This window comes from Sinocyclocheilus rhinocerous, unplaced genomic scaffold (assembly GCF_001515625.1).
Source record: "Sinocyclocheilus rhinocerous isolate Xijiao unplaced genomic scaffold, SAMN03320098_v1.1 scaffold721, whole genome shotgun sequence".
In the NCBI taxonomy this organism is placed as follows: domain Eukaryota; kingdom Metazoa; phylum Chordata; class Actinopteri; order Cypriniformes; family Cyprinidae; genus Sinocyclocheilus; species Sinocyclocheilus rhinocerous.
This window is the reverse complement of record NW_015656165.1, coordinates 778614-787000: the sequence shown is the minus strand read 5'-3', so window position 1 is coordinate 787000 and position 8387 is coordinate 778614. Positions and strand designations below refer to the sequence as shown.

The 8387-nt window shown below is 36.2% G+C and overlaps 1 protein-coding gene across 3 annotated transcripts in view; it reads left to right on the top strand.

Moving 5' to 3' along the window:
- Window positions 1–8387, top strand: part of LOC107719733 (ras-associated and pleckstrin homology domains-containing protein 1-like) — a 99057-nt gene that overhangs the window by 17616 nt on the left and 73054 nt on the right. Inside the window, exon 2 of one of the 3 annotated variants that reach the window (XM_016527222.1) lies at window positions 5738–5802. The exons of the other annotated variants lie outside the window; for them this stretch is intronic. The gene's annotated coding sequence lies outside the window, so the exon portion shown is untranslated. The remainder of the gene's footprint in view (window positions 1–5737; window positions 5803–8387) is intronic. 3 annotated transcript variants of the gene reach the window in all.

Sequence of the window (8387 nt, the reverse complement as noted above, 5' to 3'; positions counted from 1 at the left end):
TTTTTTTTACGTTCGTTCACATTGATGTTAAAATGACATTTTCTGATTTGTGACATTACTTTTTATGTAATGCTAAAACACTGCTGGTCACTTTCAGAAGTTATAGTGATTCTTTCTTTTCCAAGAAAGAATGTGAAACAAATTATATAATTTTAATTTTTTAATATTTTAAAATATAATTGAAATTGATTTTACACACTTTAAGCAATATCGTATCGCATATCAAATATTTAATTTATTCTTCAAAGTTGGAAATAAAACTAGATTACTGGAGAAAATGATATTTCAGTCTTTCTACTTCCAAATGTAATGTTTTATTCAATGTGTTACTTGCCATTTCTTTCTTTCTTCACAATTATTTGCGACATTTGCTAGCAATTTCTGGGTGAAAATTGTTTCAAAGTAAGTACTTGTGATGGGGAATCATACCGTTTTCCTGATCTAGGTCTAGGGCTGCACGATATATCGAAATTATCGAAATATCGCATTATGTTGTTTACTTTAATTGCTATTACAGTGTAAAATTTATTCTTCAAAGTTGGAAATAAAACTAGATTACTGGAGAAAATGATATTTCAGTCTTTCTACTTCCAAATGTAATGTTTTATTCAATGTGTTACTTGCCATTTCTTTCTTTCTTCACAATTATTTGTGACATTTGCTAGCAATTTCTGGGTGAAAATTGTTTCAAAGTAAGTACTTGTGATGGGCAATCATACCGTTTTCCTGGTCTAGGGCTGCACGGTATATCGAACTTATCGAAATATCGCAAATGTAAATATCGCAATATGCATATCGCAATGGCGTGCGATATCTGAATCATTTTAATAATAGGCTACTTAAATCAAAACGTTGCAAAAAGTCAATTAGTTCAACGCATATAGCAGAGAATTGCTTGATGTTAAAAAGAGTTATGAAGTTGTATGTTCACACTGATGTTAAAATGTCATTTTCTGATTTGTGACATTACTTTTTATGTAATGCTAAAACACTGCTGGTCACTTTCAGAAGTTATAGTGATTCTTTCTTTTCCAAGAAAGAATGTGAAACAAATTATATAATTTTAATTTTTTAATATTTTAAAATATAATTGAAATTGATTTTACACACTTTAAGCAATATCGTATCGCATATCAAATATTTAATTTTTTAACAAGGTATCGCATTTTTCTTCAATATCGCACAGCCCTATCTAAGTCTTTGAATCTCACTTACAAAATGAAAAAAAAAATTCTTTATTCAATTTATATTTATTCAAGCAATTTTGGTCATTTGAGCAGAATAAAATTAAACTATTACATTTTCAATAGCCACATTTCCCCAAAACATCTACTGTATTTACGCAAAGCTTGATCATATTCTAAATTAGAAAATCGTTATAATATCAGCCAAAGACAAATTAGAAGAAACCATTTATGATTAATTCACCACTCACCTGTATTTTTTGAGTTTTTCATCCTTTTGTCAAATAACAGCCACATAGGCTGTTCACAAGAAACAGATTTGTTGAACGAAAGGATGTTGCGCATATCTCACAAAAACAATGAATGAATCACTCTCCGAGGCAACTCGTTACTCCCGTGTCATATAAAAGAGTTGTTTAAAATGAGCAAATCTTTCATGAGTGACACATACCTAATTAATACAAATCTTAGAGACCATTGAATGAGAGCAGCAAGAGACTAGCATGTGTAAGAATAAGTCCGTAAGGCGTGGGAAGTTGTTATATAATCCAATTATTGCAGTTTTAATTCTGTGTTTGTGTTCCCCATGTGCTTTGATGCATGATCAAATAATCTAGTGAGAAGTATGGACAGAAGAACTTTACTGTGTTAATGCATTAACTTTGACTAACACATTCTTTTCATCTTTAATTGAGGACTTGTGCATCTGGGTCTGTTTGCCTGGAGAGGGAAGAAAGAAATGCAATTTTGGGTTAGTTCGAGCTTGTAATTTGAATGTGCCAGTCAGCGTGGAACACAGTCTCTGTTTCAAGCTTCAACTTAATGCCATGCAGTTCACTGTCTGTCCCCATGTATGTACACTGTTTGGTCTGTCCGCTCAGTAACAATAGCCAGTTCATGGTAAAGTCTCACTATTGGGGTTTTCCTCTGACATCACCTCCACTGTTTTGGCTCACTCCCCATTTCCTGTTCACACAGGAAGTCTCTGCGTAGTCTTCCGCTAGGTTGTGCCCATGGCAGGAAATGCTGATGGGCACACCTGGTCCGCATCCCTCTCTCTTTCTGTCACACAATATCAATGTGTTATAACATTATAGAGTATGAATTTTATCTTTGTGGTACTTTCATTAAACTCAAGTTAATCACCTTTATTTCTATAGCACGCCCCCACATATCTATGTCAATATGTGGAAATATTAGCATAATGCTGCCCAAATGTACACGCAAAGAAAGAAGGCGTGGTTTCAGGAATGTACTGCATCATCACTGTGTCTGTCACGCGACTCTGTTGCCCTTTCGGGCTTGAACTGATGGTAAAATTAACGACATTATTAACTGTCTTGATATTTACTTTGAAAGCTTGAAGCTCTCGATTATGGTAAGGGGCGTTACATTTCCGTATTATAGAGTATGAATTTTATCTTTGTGGTACTTTCATTAAACTCAAGTTAATCACCTTTATTTCTATAGCACTTTATACAATACAGATTGTGTCAAAGCAGCTTCACAAAGATAAACAGGAAAGCATCAAATTAAATTATGCAAACTTAAAGGGGTCATATGATGCGATTTCAAGTTTTCCTTTCTCTTTGGAGTGTTACAAGCTCTTGGTGCATAAAGAAGATCTGTAAAGTTACACTCTAAAAAATGCTGGGTTAAATTTTATTCAGCACTGGGTTGAAATTAACCCAGCATTTTTTAGAGTGTAAAGTCTCAAATCCAAAGAGATATTCTTTATAAAAGTTAAGAGTTAGCCACGCCTACCTAAAACGGCTCGTTCTAACACGCCCCCACATATCTATGTCAATATGTGGAAATTATTTTGAAAGATGAAGCTCGCGTTTATGGTAAGGGGCGTTACATTTCCGACGCGTGCTTGTTGTGTTCGGCCAATCACAATGCACTGGTTCAGCTGGCCAATCAGAGCAGACTGTGCTTGTCAAAGGAGGGGGCTTTGTTGAAAACGACGTGTTTGAGAGAGGCGGGGCATAGAGGACCTACAATAATGTACAGTATTTGAAAAATAATGTGTTTTTTGAACATTAAAGCATGTCAACATATTCTGTTACACCAAATACACAAAATAATGATCTTTAAAATAGCATCATATGACCCCTTTAACTATGGAGACAGCTCTAAAAGTCAATAGTGTCATTATTTAGCTCAAGTCAGTTCAATGTTGGTTTAGATCAATAACAGTGTGAAGTTTATCGTTTTGAAATTAGTTCAATTGAGCTATAAGCAGTTCTACAAATGGTGGAAATACTGATGAACTTTTGTACTTTTTTGTAAATGTATCTTGATCTTCCATAAACAGGATACTGTAGATATTATGCATGCCAAAATAAACTTTAAAAAACCTGATGCACACGTGTCAACCTTTCAAAACAGCCAAGTCATTTTCCTATCAAGCAGGAACCCAGGCCATCTGATACATGGGTAGTGATTTCATAGCTTTGTACCACTTAGTTGAATCGAGCATTCAAAATACGGAACTATGGCAATGGGCGAAGATTTATTTTGTCCCAATTCTAAGCTAGCAAACACTCTCTCACAAGCAACAGTGTGTAACACACACTCTGCAACAGTGTGTCACAGCTACATTTGTAAAACATCAATGCAAATACAAATGCATATGACTTTCTGGTAGTGATGCACCAAAATTTTGGCAACTGAAAATATTTGAATAGTTTTGGAAGGACCAAAACGGTGATGTTTACTAACCTTTCTTTGACGTGTTCTGTCTGTTTCATGCACATAACGAGAATAAACTACAACAGGTAAAAATGTCAGTAGTGTGGATGGACCAAAAATAATGATGAAGTAGCAATAAGTCAAATTTGTTCCGCTGAAATGACAGCTGGTTGTCGAAGAACTTTACTACGACTGGTTTAATTTATCATCTGAGAGCACGATATACCCTGGACCTGAATGGCAGTAAGAGTTCAGTTACCCAAATGTATTATGGAAATATGATTTTCGGTTTTGGTTTTCGGAAATAAAAGTGTGAATTCTGGTTTCTTTAAAAAAAATCATTTTGGTGCATCACTGCTTTCTGGGATTTTAAAACAGATAATAACTGAATAAATTTTGTGACGAGTGAGCATTCACATCACTATGAGCAAGTTGCTTTTGTTTTATTAAACAGAGTTAAAACTGTATGCTTCTCATGTGTTTGACACTAAGGCTTCTTACTGATTTTGTTACCATGGTAACTGAAGTCACATGATCAGGGGGTTTTTAATACTGACTCACTGTCCAAACACTCCCACACCTTCCTTAATTTTTAACAACTTTTTAAAGACAATATTTAATCGGAGCTGTTTTTCAGCACCGTTGGTGGAATGTGTTGTTCAGTATGTCTAACACTCACCAGTATGAGTCACACCCCCAGTGTCTAAAAAAAGATCTAATAAGGGAATCTTCTGCAAAAACACCACATGGTCTGCAAGTCGGTGAGCCACGGCTTTGTCATGTGCCACACATGGAGAGTCTCGCTGCCATGTGGACAGACGGTCGGCACAGTTGTGCCTCAGTGTGCAGCTGTGATCTGCTTCGCTCAATAAGACACACCCCTTTTAATACGCTTTACTTTTGTCTATCATCAGTTGAGGCGTGTGTGTGTGTACGGCAAGGTTTTGAGGGCCTATAACATATTGTGTGTTACAACTTTCTTGATTAAGAGGAAAGAGCACAAGTGAGTCCTCACACTTTTTGTTATTCGCTTTGAAAGGGATTATATAGGTTATGAGTCATTGTTGTCTGGGAAAATATTTGTTTGTTCAAAATGCCTGTTTGGTTTTAATTAAAGTAACCCTCTTCCTCTTTATCCCTTTTGTGGAATAAGTGGCATGTGGTGGACTATTGAAATGAGGCAAATCCCCCGCTCTGGGTTTGAGGTTTTTCATTCCAATTTAAATTCAGGTTCCAGTTCCTTTTGATGTGTGTACACGTTATCAGAGTTAGTCTTTTGAAACGCAGTTTTCTTTACAATTGGGACTATCAACCAGTACTTTAATATTTATAATATAATAATATTAACATATTTATTGAAACTAAGTCATCTCAAATTCCCAGTTTATATGGAAAAAAGTGTATTTTGTGTAGCTTTTATAATATTTATTGCTTCTGGCTGTTGATTACCTATTATGCATAGACCAGTGGTTTGATTGCTGTATACATTATTCAGTTTCATGTGTGTTTATTGTGATTTGTCTTGTCCAATTTTTTGGTGGTGGTAATAAAGCAGTATACCTAAACTTTGTGTATAGTACATTAGTCTCACCCTGCTTTTAAACCCTCAGCATTTCAGTCAATATGATGACATAGCAGCTGCATTCTACACTCTAAAAAATGCTGCACTTTGAGTCAAATATGGACTAACCCAGCTGTTGGGTTACATTTTTTAATTACATTTTTAACCCAAAAGTTGGGTTAGTCCATATTTGACTCAAAGTTGGGTTGAAACAAGTGTACTCCTCACTCACTAGTGTTTACATCTTCTGATCTGATGCACAAACAAGCTTATATTCCCTCTCTCCTTCCTTTTACAGGCACAAGTTAACCTCTATTTGTACATTTTGAACTGACTGAAGCAGAAAAAAACACTATACCAAAGGTAGGCTATTCTTTTTCTTCCAGACAGTAACTCTCAAGGTGTGTTACAGACATTGTTTGGGAATGCTGGTGTGCCTTCTTGTGATATGCTTTTTTGTCTACATGCACAATAATAATGTGAAATAATCAAATATTGCACAACAATAGTGAGCTTGACAGAAAGGAAAATGTTCTGAGGCAACTGAAATGTCTCGTTAAACATTTGCATGGCAGATAATGTCTGCAGGAAGCTAGGTGACTGTTTTTTGTTTTTTTTTCTGCCGCCTTTTTATCCCCAAGCTAACAGGAAAAATGTCTCGACAAAGATGTCCATTGTGTACAATATGTGTTTTCAGAGGAACTGTTGGAAGTGCAGAAATGTCTGAGAAGAAGAAAGGAAGTGAGGGTGGAAAGAATGATGGAGGATTGGGAGACACAGTGGGTGAAGGTTTAGCATTCTGACACCACAGCTAGATTTTTGAGAATAATGCCAGGAATGAGTGCAGCCATTTGAAGCCCTGGAGGATCTAGACAGCTCAGTGTTTAACATGGTGAATGAACTGGAATGTCTCTGGAAATTAGTTCGGAGTGTTTGTGTGTGTATGTGTGCCTTTACTGTAACGATTCATTTTCTCAGCTGCTAAAATGTGACCATGCCCTCTCTGAAGACTGAACTCCGGTCTTGACCCACTTAGAACTGACAGAGAGTGGATCCAAGTAGGAAGTACACATTTACACTTGCATTAGACTTACACCTGTGCTTACAACTTTAACAAAATGAGTTAAGATAAAGACTAATTTTCAAATGTACAATTTTAATTTTTTTAATGTCAGGGACATGATGCCTTTCCTTTTTTCTCTTTGAATAAACGTTTTTTTATTCAAAATCACACAAAAAATGCAATTCGTAGCGACTTGGATTTACCTCTTCTATGATGAGCATGTTTTTAATTTCTGAATGAAACAAAAAAAATACTTTTTCTATTGTTGCACATTTTTTGCCTCAAGTTATTTATTTATTTATTTATTTGTAAATGTCAATAAAATCAAGTAATTTAGTGCGACCAATAAACCTAAAATATCAAAGAATTTGAACATTTATTTTTACTAAGTTTTTATGACAACTAACCAATACAATTTTTTTTTTTTTTTTACCTTTATTTATGTAGCGCTTCATACAATGCTGATTGTGTCAAAGCAGCTTCACAGTGTCAAACAGGAAAATTGTTTGTCAATGATGCAAGAGGACAATAACGGAGTCATTTTTCCAGCTAAAGTCAGTTCAGTGATGTCATCATCCAGTTCAGCTCTCTTCCAATAGTGTCTGTGCAATCAGTCAAGCGTCCCCAACTAAAAAAGCCAAAGGCGACAGTGGCAAGGAACCAAAACTCCATCGGTGACTGAAATTGAGAAAAAACCTTGGGAGAAACCAGGCTCAGTTGGGGGGCCAGTTCTCCTCTGGCCAGATGAAACCAGCATGGCGTGGTTTAATTCCAGGCTGCAACACAGGTGCAGTGGACTCGTCTGGTTCCTGGGGTCTTGTGCCGATGGTCGTTGAGGTGACGAGGTCTTCGCAGGGGATCTGTCTCTGGGGCACATCTAGTTGACATGGTCTCTTCTGACATTCAGGGCTGTAGAGGTCGTAGGTGCTGATCCATCATATGGTCTGGATATGGACTGGATCCGTATGGCTACGGTGACCTCGGAATAAGAATGAAAGAGAATAATATTAGAGTAGATGCCATTCTACTTATGATGTAACAAGTACATTGGGTGTTAAGTGGGAAGTGTTCCCGGTTCCGGTTGACCTAATTAATGCAGCCTAACAATCCTTTAATGGATTTGAATTATAGAAATGCGATAGTGTATTATGTGTATTAGGGTGGGGCGGTATATCGAGTTTGTATGATATATCGATATTTTCTTTATAAGCGATACGATATGAGGCAATACCGTTTATATCGATATACAGTAGTTTGATACGAGCGCATCTGAAGATATAGCGGAGGACACAGACAGCTGCTGTGGAGAAAGTGCATAATCCAGTTTGTTCCAAACATGTGACAAGCTTTATATTAAGGCCTTTAAAAACTGGTAAGACATAGTTTATGGTTTCGTTTCGCATATTAGTTTAAGCGGCTCGGCCCGTCATATGCTCTGACTGAAAGGCTGCTTGTGCCCCTGACAGAGACACTCGGCTACTCGCGCTATCTCCGCTAAACTTCACACAGACTTCAGTGAACGAGCGCCGCACATGCGCGCCAAACAGACGGAGCTCAATTAAATAGGAGCACAATAATTCTGACTAAAATATACATTTCTCTGAAATATTTGTAGTTGGACAATAAATGTAACGTAGAATTTTAAACCTACAAGTAAGTCTATTTTTATGATAGCACTGACTGTAAAGTGAATAATGGGGTAATCAATATAGCCGAACACAACTCTGCTTTTGTTCTCATTTATTTTCATTTTTAGTTTAGTGAATTTAACTTCCGCTTTAATATATTAAATATATATTAAATACAGATTTTTTTAAAAATCCAAACACAAAAATGAAAATACCGAGATATATACCGTATATCGCAAATCGGCCAAAAAATACAG